The 27,513-nt window shown below is 46.4% G+C and overlaps 16 non-coding genes and 1 pseudogene across 16 annotated transcripts; all 17 read right to left on the reverse strand.

The window, feature by feature from the left end:
- Positions 1-609: 609 nt before the first annotated feature.
- LOC142715630 (U2 spliceosomal RNA) lies at positions 610-800 on the reverse strand. The gene has a single exon (XR_012870982.1). It is a non-coding gene; the product is annotated as a U2 spliceosomal RNA (small nuclear RNA).
- Positions 801-2,088: 1,288 nt separating this feature from the next.
- LOC142715466 (U2 spliceosomal RNA) lies at positions 2,089-2,279 on the reverse strand. The gene has a single exon (XR_012870834.1). It is a non-coding gene; the product is annotated as a U2 spliceosomal RNA (small nuclear RNA).
- A 1,300-nt stretch (positions 2,280-3,579) lies between these two features.
- On the reverse strand, positions 3,580-3,770 carry LOC142715478 (U2 spliceosomal RNA). The gene has a single exon (XR_012870845.1). It is a non-coding gene; the product is annotated as a U2 spliceosomal RNA (small nuclear RNA).
- A 1,288-nt stretch (positions 3,771-5,058) lies between these two features.
- On the reverse strand, positions 5,059-5,249 carry LOC142715490 (U2 spliceosomal RNA). The gene has a single exon (XR_012870856.1). It is a non-coding gene; the product is annotated as a U2 spliceosomal RNA (small nuclear RNA).
- A 1,300-nt stretch (positions 5,250-6,549) lies between these two features.
- LOC142715502 (U2 spliceosomal RNA) lies at positions 6,550-6,740 on the reverse strand. The gene has a single exon (XR_012870868.1). It is a non-coding gene; the product is annotated as a U2 spliceosomal RNA (small nuclear RNA).
- A 1,284-nt stretch (positions 6,741-8,024) lies between these two features.
- Positions 8,025-8,215, reverse strand: LOC142715514 (U2 spliceosomal RNA). Its single transcript, XR_012870879.1, has one exon. It is a non-coding gene; the product is annotated as a U2 spliceosomal RNA (small nuclear RNA).
- Positions 8,216-9,507: 1,292 nt separating this feature from the next.
- LOC142715527 (U2 spliceosomal RNA) lies at positions 9,508-9,698 on the reverse strand. The gene has a single exon (XR_012870890.1). It is a non-coding gene; the product is annotated as a U2 spliceosomal RNA (small nuclear RNA).
- A 1,292-nt stretch (positions 9,699-10,990) lies between these two features.
- Positions 10,991-11,171, reverse strand: LOC142715595 (U2 spliceosomal RNA; annotated as a pseudogene).
- A 3,480-nt stretch (positions 11,172-14,651) lies between these two features.
- On the reverse strand, positions 14,652-14,842 carry LOC142715539 (U2 spliceosomal RNA). Its single transcript, XR_012870901.1, has one exon. It is a non-coding gene; the product is annotated as a U2 spliceosomal RNA (small nuclear RNA).
- Positions 14,843-16,130: 1,288 nt separating this feature from the next.
- On the reverse strand, positions 16,131-16,321 carry LOC142715552 (U2 spliceosomal RNA). Its single transcript, XR_012870912.1, has one exon. It is a non-coding gene; the product is annotated as a U2 spliceosomal RNA (small nuclear RNA).
- Positions 16,322-17,605: 1,284 nt separating this feature from the next.
- LOC142715564 (U2 spliceosomal RNA) lies at positions 17,606-17,796 on the reverse strand. The gene has a single exon (XR_012870923.1). It is a non-coding gene; the product is annotated as a U2 spliceosomal RNA (small nuclear RNA).
- A 1,285-nt stretch (positions 17,797-19,081) lies between these two features.
- LOC142715583 (U2 spliceosomal RNA) lies at positions 19,082-19,272 on the reverse strand. Its single transcript, XR_012870940.1, has one exon. It is a non-coding gene; the product is annotated as a U2 spliceosomal RNA (small nuclear RNA).
- Positions 19,273-20,549: 1,277 nt separating this feature from the next.
- Positions 20,550-20,740, reverse strand: LOC142715606 (U2 spliceosomal RNA). The gene has a single exon (XR_012870960.1). It is a non-coding gene; the product is annotated as a U2 spliceosomal RNA (small nuclear RNA).
- Positions 20,741-22,037: 1,297 nt separating this feature from the next.
- LOC142715618 (U2 spliceosomal RNA) lies at positions 22,038-22,228 on the reverse strand. The gene has a single exon (XR_012870971.1). It is a non-coding gene; the product is annotated as a U2 spliceosomal RNA (small nuclear RNA).
- A 1,292-nt stretch (positions 22,229-23,520) lies between these two features.
- LOC142715579 (U2 spliceosomal RNA) lies at positions 23,521-23,711 on the reverse strand. Its single transcript, XR_012870937.1, has one exon. It is a non-coding gene; the product is annotated as a U2 spliceosomal RNA (small nuclear RNA).
- Positions 23,712-24,987: 1,276 nt separating this feature from the next.
- Positions 24,988-25,178, reverse strand: LOC142715576 (U2 spliceosomal RNA). Its single transcript, XR_012870934.1, has one exon. It is a non-coding gene; the product is annotated as a U2 spliceosomal RNA (small nuclear RNA).
- Positions 25,179-26,466: 1,288 nt separating this feature from the next.
- On the reverse strand, positions 26,467-26,657 carry LOC142715589 (U2 spliceosomal RNA). Its single transcript, XR_012870946.1, has one exon. It is a non-coding gene; the product is annotated as a U2 spliceosomal RNA (small nuclear RNA).
- Between the last annotated feature and the right edge of the window lie 856 nt (positions 26,658-27,513).

Consider the following 27,513-nt stretch of genomic DNA (forward strand, 5'->3'; position numbering starts at 1 on the left):
CTCCATCCTTGCACAGTTTGTTATTCTTCTAGGTAACATAGTAACAAATCCAAATTGCTGCTCTCTTTGTAGGCAAGCAAGGCTTTGTTGCAACTGCAATTCTTACTTCTTCTTGAAATGTAGGGACGACAGTACATTCCATCACATCCATCTAGTGTACACAGGTAGGTCCATTGTGGCGGGCAGGCGAGCGGGCGGGCTGCTTTATTGGCTGTTTGCTGTTCCCCTACTCCACTCCACTATTTGACTGTTGTGCTGCATCAATCAATCAATCAATCAATCAATCAATCAATCAATCAATCAATCAATCAGTGGCTGGCTCAGGTGCAGCTCTTTAACTTACCTAAAAGGGAGGGCGGAGAGAAGACAAGGAAGGTGAATGAGGTGTTCCAATGTGAAATGCCGGAAACACAGAAACACAGACGACACACAACAAGAGGTGGCAATCTATTCATTAATTGCATTTAATCAATGAGCTCATTATCACTCATGCATTGTCCAACAGGTGTTGAAATAATGGGATTAAAAGGGGAGATCCCTTCAGAAAGACAGAAACAATAGCAAAGACAAAAAACACTTTTGGAATCTGCTTTTAGTCAACACATAAGGAAAGGGTGCACCGGTCCTGGAAATACTGCAATACCAGGTCAATGCGTGGAGTGGACAGAGCAAGCTCTATTTCCATCTCCCTGTTCTAAAAATCCATTTAATATATGGTCCCCAGATAGGGGACGTATCAGATATTAAACTGATAAGAACAGATACTACACTTGATCTTAGCCAAAAGGCCGAGAAGCGATAACCCGAACGGGTCGCGCGTTGCCCGAGCCTGCCCGATACTGCTGTTCAGCCCTTGCAGCGATTCAGCCTACTTCTAGGCAATTCCATGGGGCCCTGCAGGCTCACACACTCACAGCTACACGGGAGGTGAATAAAGGCCGGAGAGGAAGCCAGACAGGATTTGCTTCTTTTGCTTGCACCACAATGCAGTGCTGAAAGAGGAGGAATCTACATAAAAACGCCTTCCTGGCAACGCCCAAATGCCCTGCTGCCATGCAGATAAACACTGGCAGCGGCAGCAAGTGCATGCCCACAGCCACCCCTTGTTCCTTCACACCTTGTATCAGCTGTAATCCAGTCCAGTCCAGTGCTGCCTGCTGAGCAGCACTGACCAACACTGCCTGGGCCCAGGCTTTTATCTCTGAGGCCCCATTATGATGTCAGAAAGCTGGCTCTGGAATCCTGAGGGCTCCACTATGACACGTGCAAAGTTCCGTCTGAACTTTATATAAGACGGTGAGGCTCAGTCAGTCACTCAGTGTTGCCTGAGAGGGCAACACTGCAACAGCCGGCCGCCAGGCTGTCTTTTTTTTGCACAGCTAGTTGCCTCCAGGAGGCCACAAGAGGGAGACAAGGGACTGCAAAATGGAAAATAGGCATCCACCAACTTTACAGACAACTTCTCCTTGCTCCTACAACCTCCATCCTTGCACAGTTTGTTATTCTTCTAGGTAACATAGTAACAAATCCAAATTGCTGCTCTCTTTGTAGGCAAGCAAGGCTTTGTTGCAACTGCAATTCTTACTTCTTCTTGAAATGTAGGGACGACAGTACATTCCATCACATCCATCTAGTGTACACAGGTAGGTCCATTGTGGCGGGCAGGCGAGCGGGCGGGCTGCTTTATTGGCTGTTTGCTGTTCCCCTACTCCACTCCACTATTTGACTGTTGTGCTGCATCAATCAATCAATCAATCAATCAATCAATCAATCAATCAATCAATCAATCAGTGGCTGGCTCAGGTGCAGCTCTTTAACTTACCTAAAAGGGAGGGCGGAGAGAAGACAAGGAAGGTGAATGAGGTGTTCCAATGTGAAATGCCGGAAACACAGAAACACAGACGACACACAACAAGAGGTGGCAATCTATTCATTAATTGCATTTAATCAATGAGCTCATTATCACTCATGCATTGTCCAACAGGTGTTGAAATAATGGGATTAAAAGGGGAGATCCCTTCAGAAAGACAGAAACAATAGCAAAGACAAAAAACACTTTTGGAATCTGCTTTTAGTCAACACATAAGGAAAGGGTGCACCGGTCCTGGAAATACTGCAATACCAGGTCAATGCGTGGAGTGGACAGAGCAAGCTCTATTTCCATCTCCCTGTTCTAAAAATCCATTTAATATATGGTCCCCAGATAGGGGACGTATCAGATATTAAACTGATAAGAACAGATACTACACTTGATCTTAGCCAAAAGGCCGAGAAGCGATAACCCGAACGGGCCGCGCGTTGCCCGAGCCTGCCCGATACTGCTGTTCAGCCCTTGCAGCGATTCAGCCTACTTCTAGGCAATTCCATGGGGCCCTGCAGGCTCACACACTCACAGCTACACGGGAGGTGAATAAAGGCCGGAGAGGAAGCCAGACAGGATTTGCTTCTTTTGCTTGCACCACAATGCAGTGCTGAAAGAGGAGGAATCTACATAAAAACGCCTTCCTGGCAACGCCCAAATGCCCTGCTGCCATGCAGATAAACACTGGCAGCGGCAGCAAGTGCATGCCCACAGCCACCCCTTGTTCCTTCACACCTTGTATCAGCTGTAATCCAGTCCAGTCCAGTGCTGCCTGCTGAGCAGCACTGACCAACACTGCCTGGGCCCAGGCTTTTATCTCTGAGGCCCCATTATGATGTCAGAAAGCTGGCTCTGGAATCCTGAGGGCTCCACTATGACACGTGCAAAGTTCCGTCTGAACTTTATATAAGACGGTGAGGCTCAGTCAGTCACTCAGTGTTGCCTGAGAGGGCAACACTGCAACAGCCGGCCGCCAGGCTGTCTTTTTTTTGCACAGCTAGTTGCCTCCAGGAGGCCACAAGAGGGAGACAAGGGACTGCAAAATGGAAAATAGGCATCCACCAACTTTACAGACAACTTCTCCTTGCTCCTACAACCTCCATCCTTGCACAGTTTGTTATTCTTCTAGGTAACATAGTAACAAATCCAAATTGCTGCTCTCTTTGTAGGCAAGCAAGGCTTTGTTGCAACTGCAATTCTTACTTCTTCTTGAAATGTAGGGACGACAGTACATTCCATCACATCCATCTAGTGTACACAGGTAGGTCCATTGTGGCGGGCAGGCGAGCGGGCGGGCTGCTTTATTGGCTGTTTGCTGTTCCCCTACTCCACTCCACTATTTGACTGTTGTGCTGCATCAATCAATCAATCAATCAATCAATCAATCAATCAATCAATCAATCAATCAATCAATCAATCAGTGGCTGGCTCAGGTGCAGCTCTTTAACTTACCTAAAAGGGAGGGCGGAGAGAAGACAAGGAAGGTGAATGAGGTGTTCCAATGTGAAATGCCGGAAACACAGAAACACAGACGACACACAACAAGAGGTGGCAATCTATTCATTAATTGCATTTAATCAATGAGCTCATTATCACTCATGCATTGTCCAACAGGTGTTGAAATAATGGGATTAAAAGGGGAGATCCCTTCAGAAAGACAGAAACAATAGCAAAGACAAAAAACACTTTTGGAATCTGCTTTTAGTCAACACATAAGGAAAGGGTGCACCGGTCCTGGAAATACTGCAATACCAGGTCAATGCGTGGAGTGGACAGAGCAAGCTCTATTTCCATCTCCCTGTTCTAAAAATCCATTTAATATATGGTCCCCAGATAGGGGACGTATCAGATATTAAACTGATAAGAACAGATACTACACTTGATCTTAGCCAAAAGGCCGAGAAGCGATAACCCGAACGGGTCGCGCGTTGCCCGAGCCTGCCCGATACTGCTGTTCAGCCCTTGCAGCGATTCAGCCTACTTCTAGGCAATTCCATGGGGCCCTGCAGGCTCACACACTCACAGCTACACGGGAGGTGAATAAAGGCCGGAGAGGAAGCCAGACAGGATTTGCTTCTTTTGCTTGCACCACAATGCAGTGCTGAAAGAGGAGGAATCTACATAAAAACGCCTTCCTGGCAACGCCCAAATGCCCTGCTGCCATGCAGATAAACACTGGCAGCGGCAGCAAGTGCATGCCCACAGCCACCCCTTGTTCCTTCACACCTTGTATCAGCTGTAATCCAGTCCAGTCCAGTGCTGCCTGCTGAGCAGCACTGACCAACACTGCCTGGGCCCAGGCTTTTATCTCTGAGGCCCCATTATGATGTCAGAAAGCTGGCTCTGGAATCCTGAGGGCTCCACTATGACACGTGCAAAGTTCCGTCTGAACTTTATATAAGACGGTGAGGCTCAGTCAGTCACTCAGTGTTGCCTGAGAGGGCAACACTGCAACAGCCGGCCGCCAGGCTGTCTTTTTTTTGCACAGCTAGTTGCCTCCAGGAGGCCACAAGAGGGAGACAAGGGACTGCAAAATGGAAAATAGGCATCCACCAACTTTACAGACAACTTCTCCTTGCTCCTACAACCTCCATCCTTGCACAGTTTGTTATTCTTCTAGGTAACATAGTAACAAATCCAAATTGCTGCTCTCTTTGTAGGCAAGCAAGGCTTTGTTGCAACTGCAATTCTTACTTCTTCTTGAAATGTAGGGACGACAGTACATTCCATCACATCCATCTAGTGTACACAGGTAGGTCCATTGTGGCGGGCAGGCGAGCGGGCGGGCTGCTTTATTGGCTGTTTGCTGTTCCCCTACTCCACTCCACTATTTGACTGTTGTGCTGCATCAATCAATCAATCAATCAATCAATCAATCAATCAATCAATCAATCAATCAGTGGCTGGCTCAGGTGCAGCTCTTTAACTTACCTAAAAGGGAGGGCGGAGAGAAGACAAGGAAGGTGAATGAGGTGTTCCAATGTGAAATGCCGGAAACACAGAAACACAGACGACACACAACAAGAGGTGGCAATCTATTCATTAATTGCATTTAATCAATGAGCTCATTATCACTCATGCATTGTCCAACAGGTGTTGAAATAATGGGATTAAAAGGGGAGATCCCTTCAGAAAGACAGAAACAATAGCAAAGACAAAAAACACTTTTGGAATCTGCTTTTAGTCAACACATAAGGAAAGGGTGCACCGGTCCTGGAAATACTGCAATACCAGGTCAATGCGTGGAGTGGACAGAGCAAGCTCTATTTCCATCTCCCTGTTCTAAAAATCCATTTAATATATGGTCCCCAGATAGGGGACGTATCAGATATTAAACTGATAAGAACAGATACTACACTTGATCTTAGCCAAAAGGCCGAGAAGCGATAACCCGAACGGGCCGCGCGTTGCCCGAGCCTGCCCGATACTGCTGTTCAGCCCTTGCAGCGATTCAGCCTACTTCTAGGCAATTCCATGGGGCCCTGCAGGCTCACACACTCACAGCTACACGGGAGGTGAATAAAGGCCGGAGAGGAAGCCAGACAGGATTTGCTTCTTTTGCTTGCACCACAATGCAGTGCTGAAAGAGGAGGAATCTACATAAAAACGCCTTCCTGGCAACGCCCAAATGCCCTGCTGCCATGCAGATAAACACTGGCAGCGGCAGCAAGTGCATGCCCACAGCCACCCCTTGTTCCTTCACACCTTGTATCAGCTGTAATCCAGTCCAGTCCAGTGCTGCCTGCTGAGCAGCACTGACCAACACTGCCTGGGCCCAGGCTTTTATCTCTGAGGCCCCATTATGATGTCAGAAAGCTGGCTCTGGAATCCTGAGGGCTCCACTATGACACGTGCAAAGTTCCGTCTGAACTTTATATAAGACGGTGAGGCTCAGTCAGTCACTCAGTGTTGCCTGAGAGGGCAACACTGCAACAGCCGGCCGCCAGGCTGTCTTTTTTTTGCACAGCTAGTTGCCTCCAGGAGGCCACAAGAGGGAGACAAGGGACTGCAAAATGGAAAATAGGCATCCACCAACTTTACAGACAACTTCTCCTTGCTCCTACAACCTCCATCCTTGCACAGTTTGTTATTCTTCTAGGTAACATAGTAACAAATCCAAATTGCTGCTCTCTTTGTAGGCAAGCAAGGCTTTGTTGCAACTGCAATTCTTACTTCTTCTTGAAATGTAGGGACGACAGTACATTCCATCACATCCATCTAGTGTACACAGGTAGGTCCATTGTGGCGGGCAGGCGAGCGGGCGGGCTGCTTTATTGGCTGTTTGCTGTTCCCCTACTCCACTCCACTATTTGACTGTTGTGCTGCATCAATCAATCAATCAATCAATCAATCAATCAATCAATCAATCAATCAATCAATCAATCAATCAGTGGCTGGCTCAGGTGCAGCTCTTTAACTTACCTAAAAGGGAGGGCGGAGAGAAGACAAGGAAGGTGAATGAGGTGTTCCAATGTGAAATGCCGGAAACACAGAAACACAGACGACACACAACAAGAGGTGGCAATCTATTCATTAATTGCATTTAATCAATGAGCTCATTATCACTCATGCATTGTCCAACAGGTGTTGAAATAATGGGATTAAAAGGGGAGATCCCTTCAGAAAGACAGAAACAATAGCAAAGACAAAAAACACTTTTGGAATCTGCTTTTAGTCAACACATAAGGAAAGGGTGCACCGGTCCTGGAAATACTGCAATACCAGGTCAATGCGTGGAGTGGACAGAGCAAGCTCTATTTCCATCTCCCTGTTCTAAAAATCCATTTAATATATGGTCCCCAGATAGGGGACGTATCAGATATTAAACTGATAAGAACAGATACTACACTTGATCTTAGCCAAAAGGCCGAGAAGCGATAACCCGAACGGGCCGCGCGTTGCCCGAGCCTGCCCGATACTGCTGTTCAGCCCTTGCAGCGATTCAGCCTACTTCTAGGCAATTCCATGGGGCCCTGCAGGCTCACACACTCACAGCTACACGGGAGGTGAATAAAGGCCGGAGAGGAAGCCAGACAGGATTTGCTTCTTTTGCTTGCACCACAATGCAGTGCTGAAAGAGGAGGAATCTACATAAAAACGCCTTCCTGGCAACGCCCAAATGCCCTGCTGCCATGCAGATAAACACTGGCAGCGGCAGCAAGTGCATGCCCACAGCCACCCCTTGTTCCTTCACACCTTGTATCAGCTGTAATCCAGTCCAGTCCAGTGCTGCCTGCTGAGCAGCACTGACCAACACTGCCTGGGCCCAGGCTTTTATCTCTGAGGCCCCATTATGATGTCAGAAAGCTGGCTCTGGAATCCTGAGGGCTCCACTATGACACGTGCAAAGTTCCGTCTGAACTTTATATAAGACGGTGAGGCTCAGTCAGTCACTCAGTGTTGCCTGAGAGGGCAACACTGCAACAGCCGGCCGCCAGGCTGTCTTTTTTTTGCACAGCTAGTTGCCTCCAGGAGGCCACAAGAGGGAGACAAGGGACTGCAAAATGGAAAATAGGCATCCACCAACTTTACAGACAACTTCTCCTTGCTCCTACAACCTCCATCCTTGCACAGTTTGTTATTCTTCTAGGTAACATAGTAACAAATCCAAATTGCTGCTCTCTTTGTAGGCAAGCAAGGCTTTGTTGCAACTGCAATTCTTACTTCTTCTTGAAATGTAGGGACGACAGTACATTCCATCACATCCATCTAGTGTACACAGGTAGGTCCATTGTGGCGGGCAGGCGAGCGGGCGGGCTGCTTTATTGGCTGTTTGCTGTTCCCCTACTCCACTCCACTATTTGACTGTTGTGCTGCATCAATCAATCAATCAATCAATCAATCAATCAATCAATCAATCAATCAGTGGCTGGCTCAGGTGCAGCTCTTTAACTTACCTAAAAGGGAGGGCGGAGAGAAGACAAGGAAGGTGAATGAGGTGTTCCAATGTGAAATGCCGGAAACACAGAAACACAGACGACACACAACAAGAGGTGGCAATCTATTCATTAATTGCATTTAATCAATGAGCTCATTATCACTCATGCATTGTCCAACAGGTGTTGAAATAATGGGATTAAAAGGGGAGATCCCTTCAGAAAGACAGAAACAATAGCAAAGACAAAAAACACTTTTGGAATCTGCTTTTAGTCAACACATAAGGAAAGGGTGCACCGGTCCTGGAAATACTGCAATACCAGGTCAATGCGTGGAGTGGACAGAGCAAGCTCTATTTCCATCTCCCTGTTCTAAAAATCCATTTAATATATGGTCCCCAGATAGGGGACGTATCAGATATTAAACTGATAAGAACAGATACTACACTTGATCTTAGCCAAAAGGCCGAGAAGCGATAACCCGAACGGGCCGCGCGTTGCCCGAGCCTGCCCGATACTGCTGTTCAGCCCTTGCAGCGATTCAGCCTACTTCTAGGCAATTCCATGGGGCCCTGCAGGCTCACACACTCACAGCTACACGGGAGGTGAATAAAGGCCGGAGAGGAAGCCAGACAGGATTTGCTTCTTTTGCTTGCACCACAATGCAGTGCTGAAAGAGGAGGAATCTACATAAAAACGCCTTCCTGGCAACGCCCAAATGCCCTGCTGCCATGCAGATAAACACTGGCAGCGGCAGCAAGTGCATGCCCACAGCCACCCCTTGTTCCTTCACACCTTGTATCAGCTGTAATCCAGTCCAGTCCAGTGCTGCCTGCTGAGCAGCACTGACCAACACTGCCTGGGCCCAGGCTTTTATCTCTGAGGCCCCATTATGATGTCAGAAAGCTGGCTCTGGAATCCTGAGGGCTCCACTATGACACGTGCAAAGTTCCGTCTGAACTTTATATAAGACGGTGAGGCTCAGTCAGTCACTCAGTGTTGCCTGAGAGGGCAACACTGCAACAGCCGGCCGCCAGGCTGTCTTTTTTTTGCACAGCTAGTTGCCTCCAGGAGGCCACAAGAGGGAGACAAGGGACTGCAAAATGGAAAATAGGCATCCACCAACTTTACAGACAACTTCTCCTTGCTCCTACAACCTCCATCCTTGCACAGTTTGTTATTCTTCTAGGTAACATAGTAACAAATCCAAATTGCTGCTCTCTTTGTAGGCAAGCAAGGCTTTGTTGCAACTGCAATTCTTACTTCTTCTTGAAATGTAGGGACGACAGTACATTCCATCACATCCATCTAGTGTACACAGGTAGGTCCATTGTGGCGGGCAGGCGAGCGGGCGGGCTGCTTTATTGGCTGTTTGCTGTTCCCCTACTCCACTCCACTATTTGACTGTTGTGCTGCATCAATCAATCAATCAATCAATCAATCAATCAATCAATCAATCAATCAATCAATCAGTGGCTGGCTCAGGTGCAGCTCTTTAACTTACCTAAAAGGGAGGGCGGAGAGAAGACAAGGAAGGTGAATGAGGTGTTCCAATGTGAAATGCCGGAAACACAGAAACACAGACGACACACAACAAGAGGTGGCAATCTATTCATTAATTGCATTTAATCAATGAGCTCATTATCACTCATGCATTGTCCAACAGGTGTTGAAATAATGGGATTAAAAGGGGAGATCCCTTCAGAAAGACAGAAACAATAGCAAAGACAAAAAACACTTTTGGAATCTGCTTTTAGTCAACACATAAGGAAAGGGTGCACCGGTCCTGGAAATACTGCAATACCAGGTCAATGCGTGGAGTGGACAGAGCAAGCTCTATTTCCATCTCCCTGTTCTAAAAATCCATTTAATATATGGTCCCCAGATAGGGGACGTATCAGATATTAAACTGATAAGAACAGATACTACACTTGATCTTAGCCAAAAGGCCGAGAAGCGATAACCCGAACGGGCCGCGCGTTGCCCGAGCCTGCCCGATACTGCTGTTCAGCCCTTGCAGCGATTCAGCCTACTTCTAGGCAATTCCATGGGGCCCTGCAGGCTCACACACTCACAGCTACACGGGAGGTGAATAAAGGCCGGAGAGGAAGCCAGACAGGATTTGCTTCTTTTGCTTGCACCACAATGCAGTGCTGAAAGAGGAGGAATCTACATAAAAACGCCTTCCTGGCAACGCCCAAATGCCCTGCTGCCATGCAGATAAACACTGGCAGCGGCAGCAAGTGCATGCCCACAGCCACCCCTTGTTCCTTCACACCTTGTATCAGCTGTAATCCAGTCCAGTCCAGTGCTGCCTGCTGAGCAGCACTGACCAACACTGCCTGGGCCCAGGCTTTTATCTCTGAGGCCCCATTATGATGTCAGAAAGCTGGCTCTGGAATCCTGAGGGCTCCACTATGACACGTGCAAAGTTCCGTCTGAACTTTATATAAGACGGTGAGGCTCAGTCAGTCACTCAGTGTTGCCTGAGAGGGCAACACTGCAACAGCCGGCCGCCAGGCTGTCTTTTTTTTGCACAGCTAGTTGCCTCCAGGAGGCCACAAGAGGGAGACAAGGGACTGCAAAATGGAAAATAGGCATCCACCAACTTTACAGACAACTTCTCCTTGCTCCTACAACCTCCATCCTTGCACAGTTTGTTATTCTTCTAGGTAACATAGTAACAAATCCAAATTGCTGCTCTCTTTGTAGGCAAGCAAGGCTTTGTTGCAACTGCAATTCTTACTTCTTCTTGAAATGTAGGGACGACAGTACATTCCATCACATCCATCTAGTGTACACAGGTAGGTCCATTGTGGCGGGCAGGCGAGCGGGCGGGCTGCTTTATTGGCTGTTTGCTGTTCCCCTACTCCACTCCACTATTTGACTGTTGTGCTGCATCAATCAATCAATCAATCAATCAATCAATCAATCAATCAATCAATCAATCAATCAGTGGCTGGCTCAGGTGCAGCTCTTTAACTTACCTAAAAGGGAGGGCGGAGAGAAGACAAGGAAGGTGAATGAGGTGTTCCAATGTGAAATGCCGGAAACACAGAAACACAGACGACACACAACAAGAGGTGGCAATCTATTCATTAATTGCATTTAATCAATGAGCTCATTATCACTCATGCATTGTCCAACAGGTGTTGAAATAATGGGATTAAAAGGGGAGATCCCTTCAGAAAGACAGAAACAATAGCAAAGACAAAAAACACTTTTGGAATCTGCTTTTAGTCAACACATAAGGAAAGGGTGCACCGGTCCTGGAAATACTGCAATACCAGGTCAATGCGTGGAGTGGACAGAGCAAGCTCTATTTCCATCTCCCTGTTCTAAAAATCCATTTAATATATGGTCCCCAGATAGGGGACGCATGTGAAATCACGGGGGCTGGCGATGGTACCCATGGCAACCGGACGCCAGACAATGGCTTCCGGGTTGCCATGTACAGAAGCCTATGAGGACCACCCCGAGGGTGGACGTCGTAGGCTTCCTGTCAGTGTGACTGTCACGTCACAATGACAGTTGAAATGCATTACACTACGTGTGTAGTGTAATGTATTCCAGCAGCGATCAGAGCTGCAAGTCTAAGTGTCCCCTAGTGGGACAAGTGAAAAAAGTAAAAAAAAGAATAAAAATGTTTTAAAAAAAGTGTAAAAATAAAAGTTAGAAGTGATATAAACAAGAACTGCTTTTTTTCCTATAATAAGTCTTTCATTATAGGAAAAAAAATGAGCACGTAAAAAAAAAGTACACATATTTGGTATCACCGCGTTCGTAACGACCCCAACTATAAAACTATAATATTATTTTTCCCGCACAGTGAACGCCGCGAAAAAAATAAACGAAAAACAATGCCAGAATCACTATTTTTTGGTCACCACCCCTCACAAAATATGTAATAAAAAGTGATCAAAAAGTCGCATGTACGCCAAAATTGTACCGATACAAACTACAACCCGTCCCGCAAAAAACAAGCCCTTACACAGCTTTTTTGACTGAAAAATAAAAAAGTTATGGCTCTCAGAATATGGTGACACAGAAAAGACATTATTTTCTAAATAAGTTATTTTATTGCGCAAACGCTGCAAAACATAAAAAAACGTATATACAAATGGTATCGCCGTAATCGTACCGACCCGCAGAATAAAGTATAATAGTCATTTATAGCCCAGGGTAAACGCTGTCAAAAATAAATAAAAATCATTGTCAGAATTGATGGTTTTTGGTCACCTTGCTTGCCGAAAAATTGAATAAAAAGTGATCAACAAAATCGCATGTACCCCAAAATGGTACCAATGAAAATTACAGATTTTCCCGCAACAAATAAGCCCTCACACGGCTCCGGTGGTGAAAAAATAAAAAAAGTTCCGGCTCCCAGATTATGGCGATGCAAAATGTGCAGAGTGTTCCAAAAGTGGATAAGATCGGGCACCATTTATCAGTGCGACACCGGCCACATATCTGTGGATTATTATTTATTTACCCCATTATTATACCCTCTTATTATGCCCCTGATGTACTCTGCCCAGCCTACATGTGCCCCCACATTATAAACTGAAATACCAGCAAAACGCCAGAGCTACTACCAAGCAAAATATACGCTCCAAAAGCCAAATGGCGTCCCTCCCTTCTGAGCCCTACAGCGTGCCCAAACAGCCGTTTATGTCCACCGATATGGCATCGTACCAAAAAATGGTACCAATAAAAACGACAACTCGTCCCGCAAAAAATAAGCCCCCACACCGCTCTATTGACAGAAAAATAAAAAAGTAGTGGCTCTTGGAAAGCGGAGAGGAAAAACGAAAAAGCAAAACATGAATCAGTTCGTAAAGGGTTAATTACTTTCTAATGAAAAAACATTTATGACCACATGTGGGGTATTGCCGTACTCGGGAGAAATTGCTTTACAAACGTTGGGGTGCATTTTCTCGTTTATCCTTTGTGAAATTGAAAAAATTCAACATTTTAGTGGAAATAATGTTGATATTAATTTTCACGGCCTAATTCTAATAAATTCTGCAAAAGACGTGTGGGGCCTAAATGCTCACTATACCCCTAGATAGATTCCTTAAGTGGTGTAGTTTCCCAAATGGGGTTACTTTTGGGGGGCTTCCACTGTTTCAGTCTCTCAGGGGCAAATTCGACATGACACCCAAAAACATTCCAGCTAAATTTGAGCTCCAAAAGCCAAATAGCGCTCCTTCCCTTCTAAGCCCCGGTGTGGGTCCAAACAGTAGTTTATTACCACATATGGGGTATTTACGTAATCAGGAGAAATTGTTTTACAAATGTTGGGGCGCTTTTTCTCCTTTATTCCTTGTAAAAATTAAAAATGGCTACCTTTTTTCAGAAAAAAAGTAGATTTTCATCTTCACATACTAATTCAAATAAATTTAGCAAAAAAACTGTGGGTTCAAAATGCTAACTATACCCATAGATAAATACCTTGAGGGGTATCGTTTCCAAAATGGGGTAACTATTGGGGGGTTTCCACGGTTTTCTTCCCTCCAGTGCATTGCAAACGCGACACGGCACTGAAAACTATTCCAGCAAAATCAGAAATCCAAAATCCAAATGGTGCTCCTTCTCTTCTGAGGCCTGCTGTGGGTCCAAACAGCAATTTATTACCACATATGGGGTATTGCTATAATCGGAAGACATTGCTTTACATATGTTGGGGTGTTTTTTCTACTTTATTCCTTGTAAAAATTTAAAATTTCCTAATTTTTTCACAAAAAAAGTAGATTTTCACCTTCACATACTAATTCAAATAAATTTAGCAAAAAAACTGTGGGTTCAAAATGCTAACTATACCCATAGATAAATTCCTTGAGGGGTATAGTTTCCAAAATGGGGTCACTTTTGGGGTGTTTCCACTGTTTTGGCAGCACAAGGCCTCCTCACACCTGACATGGTACCTAAAATATATTCTAATAAAATAGAGGCCCAAAATCCACTAGGTGCTCCTTTGCTTCGGAGGCCTGTGTTTCAGTCCATGACCGCGCTAGGGCCACATGTGGGGTATTTCTAAAAACTGCAGAATCTGGGCAATAAATCTTGAGTTGCATTTCTTGGGTAAAACCTTCTGTGGTACAGAAAAAATTTATTACAAATGAATTTTTGAAGAAAAAAAATAAAATTTGTAAATTTCACCTCTACTTTGCTTTAATTCCTGTGAAACGCCTAAAGGGCTAAAATACTTTGTGAATGCTGTTTTGAATACTTTGATGGGTGCAGTTTTCAAAATGGGGTGATTTATGGTGACTTTCTAATATATAAGGCCCTCAAAGCCATTTCAGAACTGAACTGGTCCCTGAAAAAATAGCCTTTTGAAATTTTCTTGAAAATATGAGAAATTGCTGCTAAAGTTCTAAGCCTTGTAACGTCCTAGAAAAATAAAAGAATGTTCAAAAAACGACGCAAACATAAAGTAGACATATGGGAAATATAAACTAGTATGTATTTTGTGTGGTATTACTATCTGTTTTACAAGTAAATACATTAAAATTTAGAAAAATGCAAATTTTTGCTAATTTTCTCTAAATCTTGGCGTTTCTTACAAATAAATATTGAATTTAATGACAAAATTTTTTCAGTATCATAAAGTACAATATGTCACGAGAAAACAATCCCAGAATCGCTTGGATAGGTAAAAGCATTCTGGAGTTATTACCACATAAAGTGACACATGTCAGATTGGCAAAAATGGGGCTGGTCCTGAAGGCCAAAACAGGCTTAGTCACTAAGGGGTTAATTGCATTTAATCAATGAGCTCATTATCACTCATGCATTGTCCAACAGGTGTTGAAATAATGGGATTAAAAGGGGAGATCCCTTCAGAAAGACAGAAACAATAGCAAAGACAAAAAACACTTTTGGAATCTGCTTTTAGTCAACACATAAGGAAAGGGTGCACCGGTCCTGGAAATACTGCAATACCAGGTCAATGCGTGGAGTGGACAGAGCAAGCTCTATTTCCATCTCCCTGTTCTAAAAATCCATTTAATATATGGTCCCCAGATAGGGGACGTATCAGATATTAAACTGATAAGAACAGATACTACACTTGATCTTAGCCAAAAGGCCGAGAAGCGATAACCCGAACGGGCCGCGCGTTGCCCGAGCCTGCCCGATACTGCTGTTCAGCCCTTGCAGCGATTCAGCCTACTTCTAGGCAATTCCATGGGGCCCTGCAGGCTCACACACTCACAGCTACACGGGAGGTGAATAAAGGCCGGAGAGGAAGCCAGACAGGATTTGCTTCTTTTGCTTGCACCACAATGCAGTGCTGAAAGAGGAGGAATCTACATAAAAACGCCTTCCTGGCAACGCCCAAATGCCCTGCTGCCATGCAGATAAACACTGGCAGCGGCAGCAAGTGCATGCCCACAGCCACCCCTTGTTCCTTCACACCTTGTATCAGCTGTAATCCAGTCCAGTCCAGTGCTGCCTGCTGAGCAGCACTGACCAACACTGCCTGGGCCCAGGCTTTTATCTCTGAGGCCCCATTATGATGTCAGAAAGCTGGCTCTGGAATCCTGAGGGCTCCACTATGACACGTGCAAAGTTCCGTCTGAACTTTATATAAGACGGTGAGGCTCAGTCAGTCACTCAGTGTTGCCTGAGAGGGCAACACTGCAACAGCCGGCCGCCAGGCTGTCTTTTTTTTGCACAGCTAGTTGCCTCCAGGAGGCCACAAGAGGGAGACAAGGGACTGCAAAATGGAAAATAGGCATCCACCAACTTTACAGACAACTTCTCCTTGCTCCTACAACCTCCATCCTTGCACAGTTTGTTATTCTTCTAGGTAACATAGTAACAAATCCAAATTGCTGCTCTCTTTGTAGGCAAGCAAGGCTTTGTTGCAACTGCAATTCTTACTTCTTCTTGAAATGTAGGGACGACAGTACATTCCATCACATCCATCTAGTGTACACAGGTAGGTCCATTGTGGCGGGCAGGCGAGCGGGCGGGCTGCTTTATTGGCTGTTTGCTGTTCCCCTACTCCACTCCACTATTTGACTGTTGTGCTGCATCAATCAATCAATCAATCAATCAATCAATCAATCAATCAATCAATCAATCAGTGGTTGGCTCAGGTGCAGCTCTTTAACTTACCTAAAAGGGAGGGCGGAGAGAAGACAAGGAAGGTGAATGAGGTGTTCCAATGTGAAATGCCGGAAACACAGAAACACAGACGACACACAACAAGAGGTGGCAATCTATTCATTAATTGCATTTAATCAATGAGCTCATTATCACTCATGCATTGTCCAACAGGTGTTGAAATAATGGGATTAAAAGGGGAGATCCCTTCAGAAAGACAGAAACAATAGCAAAGACAAAAAACACTTTTGGAATCTGCTTTTAGTCAACACATAAGGAAAGGGTGCACCGGTCCTGGAAATACTGCAATACCAGGTCAATGCGTGGAGTGGACAGAGCAAGCTCTATTTCCATCTCCCTGTTCTAAAAATCCATTTAATATATGGTCCCCAGATAGGGGACGTATCAGATATTAAACTGATAAGAACAGATACTACACTTGATCTTAGCCAAAAGGCCGAGAAGCGATAACCCGAACGGGCCGCGCGTTGCCCGAGCCTGCCCGATACTGCTGTTCAGCCCTTGCAGCGATTCAGCCTACTTCTAGGCAATTCCATGGGGCCCTGCAGGCTCACACACTCACAGCTACACGGGAGGTGAATAAAGGCCGGAGAGGAAGCCAGACAGGATTTGCTTCTTTTGCTTGCACCACAATGCAGTGCTGAAAGAGGAGGAATCTACATAAAAACGCCTTCCTGGCAACGCCCAAATGCCCTGCTGCCATGCAGATAAACACTGGCAGCGGCAGCAAGTGCATGCCCACAGCCACCCCTTGTTCCTTCACACCTTGTATCAGCTGTAATCCAGTCCAGTCCAGTGCTGCCTGCTGAGCAGCACTGACCAACACTGCCTGGGCCCAGGCTTTTATCTCTGAGGCCCCATTATGATGTCAGAAAGCTGGCTCTGGAATCCTGAGGGCTCCACTATGACACGTGCAAAGTTCCGTCTGAACTTTATATAAGACGGTGAGGCTCAGTCAGTCACTCAGTGTTGCCTGAGAGGGCAACACTGCAACAGCCGGCCGCCAGGCTGTCTTTTTTTTGCACAGCTAGTTGCCTCCAGGAGGCCACAAGAGGGAGACAAGGGACTGCAAAATGGAAAATAGGCATCCACCAACTTTACAGACAACTTCTCCTTGCTCCTACAACCTCCATCCTTGCACAGTTTGTTATTCTTCTAGGTAACATAGTAACAAATCCAAATTGCTGCTCTCTTTGTAGGCAAGCAAGGCTTTGTTGCAACTGCAATTCTTACTTCTTCTTGAAATGTAGGGACGACAGTACATTCCATCACATCCATCTAGTGTACACAGGTAGGTCCATTGTGGCGGGCAGGCGAGCGGGCGGGCTGCTTTATTGGCTGTTTGCTGTTCCCCTACTCCACTCCACTATTTGACTGTTGTGCTGCATCAATCAATCAATCAATCAATCAATCAATCAATCAATCAATCAATCAGTGGCTGGCTCAGGTGCAGCTCTTTAACTTACCTAAAAGGGAGGGCGGAGAGAAGACAAGGAAGGTGAATGAGGTGTTCCAATGTGAAATGCCGGAAACACAGAAACACAGACGACACACAACAAGAGGTGGCAATCTATTCATTAATTGCATTTAATCAATGAGCTCATTATCACTCATGCATTGTCCAACAGGTGTTGAAATAATGGGATTAAAAGGGGAGATCCCTTCAGAAAGACAGAAACAATAGCAAAGACAAAAAACACTTTTGGAATCTGCTTTTAGTCAACACATAAGGAAAGGGTGCACCGGTCCTGGAAATACTGCAATACCAGGTCAATGCGTGGAGTGGACAGAGCAAGCTCTATTTCCATCTCCCTGTTCTAAAAATCCATTTAATATATGGTCCCCAGATAGGGGACGTATCAGATATTAAACTGATAAGAACAGATACTACACTTGATCTTAGCCAAAAGGCCGAGAAGCGATAACCCGAACGGGCCGCGCGTTGCCCGAGCCTGCCCGATACTGCTGTTCAGCCCTTGCAGCGATTCAGCCTACTTCTAGGCAATTCCATGGGGCCCTGCAGGCTCACACACTCACAGCTACACGGGAGGTGAATAAAGGCCGGAGAGGAAGCCAGACAGGATTTGCTTCTTTTGCTTGCACCACAATGCAGTGCTGAAAGAGGAGGAATCTACATAAAAACGCCTTCCTGGCAACGCCCAAATGCCCTGCTGCCATGCAGATAAACACTGGCAGCGGCAGCAAGTGCATGCCCACAGCCACCCCTTGTTCCTTCACACCTTGTATCAGCTGTAATCCAGTCCAGTCCAGTGCTGCCTGCTGAGCAGCACTGACCAACACTGCCTGGGCCCAGGCTTTTATCTCTGAGGCCCCATTATGATGTCAGAAAGCTGGCTCTGGAATCCTGAGGGCTCCACTATGACACGTGCAAAGTTCCGTCTGAACTTTATATAAGACGGTGAGGCTCAGTCAGTCACTCAGTGTTGCCTGAGAGGGCAACACTGCAACAGCCGGCCGCCAGGCTGTCTTTTTTTTGCACAGCTAGTTGCCTCCAGGAGGCCACAAGAGGGAGACAAGGGACTGCAAAATGGAAAATAGGCATCCACCAACTTTACAGACAACTTCTCCTTGCTCCTACAACCTCCATCCTTGCACAGTTTGTTATTCTTCTAGGTAACATAGTAACAAATCCAAATTGCTGCTTTCTTTGTAGGCAAGCAAGGCTTTGTTGCAACTGCAATTCTTACTTCTTCTTGAAATGTAGGGACGACAGTACATTCCATCACATCCATCTAGTGTACACAGGTAGGTCCATTGTGGCGGGCAGGCGAGCGGGCGGGCTGCTTTATTGGCTGTTTGCTGTTCCCCTACTCCACTCCACTATTTGACTGTTGTGCTGCATCAATCAATCAATCAATCAATCAATCAATCAATCAATCAATCAATCAGTGGCTGGCTCAGGTGCAGCTCTTTAACTTACCTAAAAGGGAGGGCGGAGAGAAGACAAGGAAGGTGAATGAGGTGTTCCAATGTGAAATGCCGGAAACACAGAAACACAGACGACACACAACAAGAGGTGGCAATCTATTCATTAATTGCATTTAATCAATGAGCTCATTATCACTCATGCATTGTCCAACAGGTGTTGAAATAATGGGATTAAAAGGGGAGATCCCTTCAGAAAGACAGAAACAATAGCAAAGACAAAAAAACACTTTTGGAATCTGCTTTTAGTCAACACATAAGGAAAGGGTGCACCGCTCCTGGAAATACTGCAATACCAGGTCAATGCGTGGAGTGGACAGAGCAAGCTCTATTTCCATCTCCCTGTTCTAAAAATCCATTTAATATATGGTCCCCAGATAGGGGACGTATCAGATATTAAACTGATAAGAACAGATACTACACTTGATCTTAGCCAAAAGGCCGAGAAGCGATAACCCGAACGGGCCGCGCGTTGCCCGAGCCTGCCCGATACTGCTGTTCAGCCCTTGCAGCGATTCAGCCTACTTCTAGGCAATTCCATGGGGCCCTGCAGGCTCACACACTCACAGCTACACGGGAGGTGAATAAAGGCCGGAGAGGAAGCCAGACAGGATTTGCTTCTTTTGCTTGCACCACAATGCAGTGCTGAAAGAGGAGGAATCTACATAAAAACGCCTTCCTGGCAACGCCCAAATGCCCTGCTGCCATGCAGATAAACACTGGCAGCGGCAGCAAGTGCATGCCCACAGCCACCCCTTGTTCCTTCACACCTTGTATCAGCTGTAATCCAGTCCAGTCCAGTGCTGCCTGCTGAGCAGCACTGACCAACACTGCCTGGGCCCAGGCTTTTATCTCTGAGGCCCCATTATGATGTCAGAAAGCTGGCTCTGGAATCCTGAGGGCTCCACTATGACACGTGCAAAGTTCCGTCTGAACTTTATATAAGACGGTGAGGCTCAGTCAGTCACTCAGTGTTGCCTGAGAGGGCAACACTGCAACAGCCGGCCGCCAGGCTGTCTTTTTTTTGCACAGCTAGTTGCCTCCAGGAGGCCACAAGAGGGAGACAAGGGACTGCAAAATGGAAAATAGGCATCCACCAACTTTACAGACAACTTCTCCTTGCTCCTACAACCTCCATCCTTGCACAGTTTGTTATTCTTCTAGGTAACATAGTAACAAATCCAAATTGCTGCTCTCTTTGTAGGCAAGCAAGGCTTTGTTGCAACTGCAATTCTTACTTCTTCTTGAAATGTAGGGACGACAGTACATTCCATCACATCCATCTAGTGTACACAGGTAGGTCCATTGTGGCGGGCAGGCGAGCGGGCGGGCTGCTTTATTGGCTGTTTGCTGTTCCCCTACTCCACTCCACTATTTGACTGTTGTGCTGCATCAATCAATCAATCAATCAATCAATCAATCAATCAATCAGTGGCTGGCTCAGGTGCAGCTCTTTAACTTACCTAAAAGGGAGGGCGGAGAGAAGACAAGGAAGGTGAATGAGGTGTTCCAATGTGAAATGCCGGAAACACAGAAACACAGACGACACACAACAAGAGGTGGCAATCTATTCATTAATTGCATTTAATCAATGAGCTCATTATCACTCATGCATTGTCCAACAGGTGTTGAAATAATGGGATTAAAAGGGGAGATCCCTTCAGAAAGACAGAAACAATAGCAAAGACAAAAAAACACTTTTGGAATCTGCTTTTAGTCAACACATAAGGAAAGGGTGCACCGCTCCTGGAAATACTGCAATACCAGGTCAATGCGTGGAGTGGACAGAGCAAGCTCTATTTCCATCTCCCTGTTCTAAAAATCCATTTAATATATGGTCCCCAGATAGGGGACGTATCAGATATTAAACTGATAAGAACAGATACTACACTTGATCTTAGCCAAAAGGCCGAGAAGCGATAACCCGAACGGGCCGCGCGTTGCCCGAGCCTGCCCGATACTGCTGTTCAGCCCTTGCAGCGATTCAGCCTACTTCTAGGCAATTCCATGGGGCCCTGCAGGCTCACCTGCAGGCTCACACACTCACAGCTACACGGGAGGTGAATAAAGGCCGGAGAGGAAGCCAGACAGGATTTGCTTCTTTTGCTTGCACCACAATGCAGTGCTGAAAGAGGAGGAATCTACATAAAAACGCCTTCCTGGCAACGCCCAAATGCCCTGCTGCCATGCAGATAAACACTGGCAGCGGCAGCAAGTGCATGCCCACAGCCACCCCTTGTTCCTTCACACCTTGTATCAGCTGTAATCCAGTCCAGTCCAGTGCTGCCTGCTGAGCAGCACTGACCAACACTGCCTGGGCCCAGGCTTTTATCTCTGAGGCCCCATTATGATGTCAGAAAGCTGGCTCTGGAATCCTGAGGGCTCCACTATGACACGTGCAAAGTTCCGTCTGAACTTTATATAAGACGGTGAGGCTCAGTCAGTCACTCAGTGTTGCCTGAGAGGGCAACACTGCAACAGCCGGCCGCCAGGCTGTCTTTTTTTTGCACAGCTAGTTGCCTCCAGGAGGCCACAAGAGGGAGACAAGGGACTGCAAAATGGAAAATAGGCATCCACCAACTTTACAGACAACTTCTCCTTGCTCCTACAACCTCCATCCTTGCACAGTTTGTTATTCTTCTAGGTAACATAGTAACAAATCCAAATTGCTGCTCTCTTTGTAGGCAAGCAAGGCTTTGTTGCAACTGCAATTCTTACTTCTTCTTGAAATGTAGGGACGACAGTACATTCCATCACATCCATCTAGTGTACACAGGTAGGTCCATTGTGTTGGGCAGGCGAGCGGGCGGGCTGCTTTATTGGCTGTTTGCTGTTCCCCTACTCCACTCCACTATTTGACTGTTGTGCTGCATCAATCAATCAATCAATCAATCAATCAATCAATCAATCAATCAATCAGTGGCTGGCTCAGGTGCAGCTCTTTAACTTACCTAAAAGGGAGGGCGGAGAGAAGACAAGGAAGGTGAATGAGGTGTTCCAATGTGAAATGCCGGAAACACAGAAACACAGACGACACACAACAAGAGGTGGCAATCTATTCATTAATTGCATTTAATCAATGAGCTCATTATCACTCATGCATTGTCCAACAGGTGTTGAAATAATGGGATTAAAAGGGGAGATCCCTTCAGAAAGACAGAAACAATAGCAAAGACAAAAAAACACTTTTGGAATCTGCTTTTAGTCAACACATAAGGAAAGGGTGCACCGCTCCTGGAAATACTGCAATACCAGGTCAATGCGTGGAGTGGACAGAGCAAGCTCTATTTCCATCTCCCTGTTCTAAAAATCCATTTAATATATGGTCCCCAGATAGGGGACGTATCAGATATTAAACTGATAAGAACAGATACTACACTTGATCTTAGCCAAAAGGCCGAGAAGCGATAACCCGAACGGGCCGCGCGTTGCCCGAGCCTGCCCGATACTGCTGTTCAGCCCTTGCAGCGATTCAGCCTACTTCTAGGCAATTCCATGGGGCCCTGCAGGCTCACACACTCACAGCTACACGGGAGGTGAATAAAGGCCGGAGAGGAAGCCAGACAGGATTTGCTTCTTTTGCTTGCACCACAATGCAGTGCTGAAAGAGGAGGAATCTACATAAAAACGCCTTCCTGGCAACGCCCAAATGCCCTGCTGCCATGCAGATAAACACTGGCAGCGGCAGCAAGTGCATGCCCACAGCCACCCCTTGTTCCTTCACACCTTGTATCAGCTGTAATCCAGTCCAGTCCAGTGCTGCCTGCTGAGCAGCACTGACCAACACTGCCTGGGCCCAGGCTTTTATCTCTGAGGCCCCATTATGATGTCAGAAAGCTGGCTCTGGAATCCTGAGGGCTCCACTATGACACGTGCAAAGTTCCGTCTGAACTTTATATAAGACGGTGAGGCTCAGTCAGTCACTCAGTGTTGCCTGAGAGGGCAACACTGCAACAGCCGGCCGCCAGGCTGTCTTTTTTTTGCACAGCTAGTTGCCTCCAGGAGGCCACAAGAGGGAGACAAGGGACTGCAAAATGGAAAATAGGCATCCACCAACTTTACAGACAACTTCTCCTTGCTCCTACAACCTCCATCCTTGCACAGTTTGTTATTCTTCTAGGTAACATAGTAACAAATCCAAATTGCTGCTCTCTTTGTAGGCAAGCAAGGCTTTGTTGCAACTGCAATTCTTACTTCTTCTTGAAATGTAGGGACGACAGTACATTCCATCACATCCATCTAGTGTACACAGGTAGGTCCATTGTGGCGGGCAGGCGAGCGGGCGGGCTGCTTTATTGGCTGTTTGCTGTTCCCCTACTCCACTCCACTATTTGACTGTTGTGCTGCATCAATCAATCAATCAATCAATCAATCAATCAATCAATCAATCAATCAATCAATCAGTGGCTGGCTCAGGTGCAGCTCTTTAACTTACCTAAAAGGGAGGGCGGAGAGAAGACAAGGAAGGTGAATGAGGTGTTCCAATGTGAAATGCCGGAAACACAGAAACACAGACGACACACAACAAGAGGTGGCAATCTATTCATTAATTGCATTTAATCAATGAGCTCATTATCACTCATGCATTGTCCAACAGGTGTTGAAATAATGGGATTAAAAGGGGAGATCCCTTCAGAAAGACAGAAACAATAGCAAAGACAAAAAACACTTTTGGAATCTGCTTTTAGTCAACACATAAGGAAAGGGTGCACCGGTCCTGGAAATACTGCAATACCAGGTCAATGCGTGGAGTGGACAGAGCAAGCTCTATTTCCATCTCCCTGTTCTAAAAATCCATTTAATATATGGTCCCCAGATAGGGGAAGTATCAGATATTAAACTGATAAGAACAGATACTACACTTGATCTTAGCCAAAAGGCCGAGAAGCGATAACCCGAACGGGCCGCGCGTTGCCCGAGCCTGCCCGATACTGCTGTTCAGCCCTTGCAGCGATTCAGCCTACTTCTAGGCAATTCCATGGGGCCCTGCAGGCTCACACACTCACAGCTACACGGGAGGTGAATAAAGGCCGGAGAGGAAGCCAGACAGGATTTGCTTCTTTTGCTTGCACCACAATGCAGTGCTGAAAGAGGAGGAATCTACATAAAAACGCCTTCCTGGCAACGCCCAAATGCCCTGCTGCCATGCAGATAAACACTGGCAGCGGCAGCAAGTGCATGCCCACAGCCACCCCTTGTTCCTTCACACCTTGTATCAGCTGTAATCCAGTCCAGTCCAGTGCTGCCTGCTGAGCAGCACTGACCAACACTGCCTGGGCCCAGGCTTTTATCTCTGAGGCCCCATTATGATGTCAGAAAGCTGGCTCTGGAATCCTGAGGGCTCCACTATGACACGTGCAAAGTTCCGTCTGAACTTTATATAAGACGGTGAGGCTCAGTCAGTCACTCAGTGTTGCCTGAGAGGGCAACACTGCAACAGCCGGCCGCCAGGCTGTCTTTTTTTTGCACAGCTAGTTGCCTCCAGGAGGCCACAAGAGGGAGACAAGGGACTGCAAAATGGAAAATAGGCATCCACCAACTTTACAGACAACTTCTCCTTGCTCCTACAACCTCCATCCTTGCACAGTTTGTTATTCTTCTAGGTAACATAGTAACAAATCCAAATTGCTGCTCTCTTTGTAGGCAAGCAAGGCTTTGTTGCAACTGCAATTCTTACTTCTTCTTGAAATGTAGGGACGACAGTACATTCCATCACATCCATCTAGTGTACACAGGTAGGTCCATTGTGGCGGGCAGGCGAGCGGGCGGGCTGCTTTATTGGCTGTTTGCTGTTCCCCTACTCCACTCCACTATTTGACTGTTGTGCTGCATCAATCAATCAATCAATCAATCAATCAATCAATCAATCAGTGGCTGGCTCAGGTGCAGCTCTTTAACTTACCTAAAAGGGAGGGCGGAGAGAAGACAAGGAAGGTGAATGAGGTGTTCCAATGTGAAATGCCGGAAACACAGAAACACAGACGACACACAACAAGAGGTGGCAATCTATTCATTAATTGCATTTAATCAATGAGCTCATTATCACTCATGCATTGTCCAACAGGTGTTGAAATAATGGGATTAAAAGGGGAGATCCCTTCAGAAAGACAGAAACAATAGCAAAGACAAAAAACACTTTTGGAATCTGCTTTTAGTCAACACATAAGGAAAGGGTGCACCGGTCCTGGAAATACTGCAATACCAGGTCAATGCGTGGAGTGGACAGAGCAAGCTCTATTTCCATCTCCCTGTTCTAAAAATCCATTTAATATATGGTCCCCAGATAGGGGACGTATCAGATATTAAACTGATAAGAACAGATACTACACTTGATCTTAGCCAAAAGGCCGAGAAGCGATAACCCGAACGGGCCGCGCGTTGCCCGAGCCTGCCCGATACTGCTGTTCAGCCCTTGCAGCGATTCAGCCTACTTCTAGGCAATTCCATGGGGCCCTGCAGGCTCACACACTCACAGCTACACGGGAGGTGAATAAAGGCCGGAGAGGAAGCCAGACAGGATTTGCTTCTTTTGCTTGCACCACAATGCAGTGCTGAAAGAGGAGGAATCTACATAAAAACGCCTTCCTGGCAACGCCCAAATGCCCTGCTGCCATGCAGATAAACACTGGCAGCGGCAGCAAGTGCATGCCCACAGCCACCCCTTGTTCCTTCACACCTTGTATCAGCTGTAATCCAGTCCAGTCCAGTGCTGCCTGCTGAGCAGCACTGACCAACACTGCCTGGGCCCAGGCTTTTATCTCTGAGGCCCCATTATGATGTCAGAAAGCTGGCTCTGGAATCCTGAGGGCTCCACTATGACACGTGCAAAGTTCCGTCTGAACTTTATATAAGACGGTGAGGCTCAGTCAGTCACTCAGTGTTGCCTGAGAGGGCAACACTGCAACAGCCGGCCGCCAGGCTGTCTTTTTTTTGCACAGCTAGTTGCCTCCAGGAGGCCACAAGAGGGAGACAAGGGACTGCAAAATGGAAAATAGGCATCCACCAACTTTACAGACAACTTCTCCTTGCTCCTACAACCTCCATCCTTGCACAGTTTGTTATTCTTCTAGGTAACATAGTAACAAATCCAAATTGCTGCTCTCTTTGTAGGCAAGCAAGGCTTTGTTGCAACTGCAATTCTTACTTCTTCTTGAAATGTAGGGACGACAGTACATTCCATCACATCCATCTAGTGTACACAGGTAGGTCCATTGTGGCGGGCAGGCGAGCGGGCGGGCTGCTTTATTGGCTGTTTGCTGTTCCCCTACTCCACTCCACTATTTGACTGTTGTGCTGCATCAATCAATCAATCAATCAATCAATCAATCAATCAATCAATCAATCAATCAGTGGCTGGCTCAGGTGCAGCTCTTTAACTTACCTAAAAGGGAGGGCGGAGAGAAGACAAGGAAGGTGAATGAGGTGTTCCAATGTGAAATGCCGGAAACACAGAAACACAGACGACACACAACAAGAGGTGGCAATCTATTCATTAATTGCATTTAATCAATGAGCTCATTATCACTCATGCATTGTCCAACAGGTGTTGAAATAATGGGATTAAAAGGGGAGATCCCTTCAGAAAGACAGAAACAATAGCAAAGACAAAAAACACTTTTGGAATCTGCTTTTAGTCAACACATAAGGAAAGGGTGCACCGGTCCTGGAAATACTGCAATACCAGGTCAATGCGTGGAGTGGACAGAGCAAGCTCTATTTCCATCTCCCTGTTCTAAAAATCCATTTAATATATGGTCCCCAGATAGGGGACGTATCAGATATTAAACTGATAAGAACAGATACTACACTTGATCTTAGCCAAAAGGCCGAGAAGCGATAACCCGAACGGGCCGCGCGTTGCCCGAGCCTGCCCGATACTGCTGTTCAGCCCTTGCAGCGATTCAGCCTACTTCTAGGCAATTCCATGGGGCCCTGCAGGCTCACACACTCACAGCTACACGGGAGGTGAATAAAGGCCGGAGAGGAAGCCAGACAGGATTTGCTTCTTTTGCTTGCACCACAATGCAGTGCTGAAAGAGGAGGAATCTACATAAAAACGCCTTCCTGGCAACGCCCAAATGCCCTGCTGCCATGCAGATAAACACTGGCAGCGGCAGCAAGTGCATGCCCACAGCCACCCCTTGTTCCTTCACACCTTGTATCAGCTGTAATCCAGTCCAGTCCAGTGCTGCCTGCTGAGCAGCACTGACCAACACTGCCTGGGCCCAGGCTTTTATCTCTGAGGCCCCATTATGATGTCAGAAAGCTGGCTCTGGAATCCTGAGGGCTCCACTATGACACGTGCAAAGTTCCGTCTGAACTTTATATAAGACGGTGAGGCTCAGTCAGTCACTCAGTGTTGCCTGAGAGGGCAACACTGCAACAGCCGGCCGCCAGGCTGTCTTTTTTTTGCACAGCTAGTTGCCTCCAGGAGGCCACAAGAGGGAGACAAGGGACTGCAAAATGGAAAATAGGCATCCACCAACTTTACAGACAACTTCTCCTTGCTCCTACAACCTCCATCCTTGCACAGTTTGTTATTCTTCTAGGTAACATAGTAACAAATCCAAATTGCTGCTCTCTTTGTAGGCAAGCAAGGCTTTGTTGCAACTGCAATTCTTACTTCTTCTTGAAATGTAGGGACGACAGTACATTCCATCACATCCATCTAGTGTACACAGGTAGGTCCATTGT

Source organism: Rhinoderma darwinii, unplaced genomic scaffold (genome assembly GCF_050947455.1).
Source record: "Rhinoderma darwinii isolate aRhiDar2 unplaced genomic scaffold, aRhiDar2.hap1 Scaffold_444, whole genome shotgun sequence".
Taxonomy (NCBI): Eukaryota; Metazoa; Chordata; class Amphibia; order Anura; family Rhinodermatidae; genus Rhinoderma; species Rhinoderma darwinii.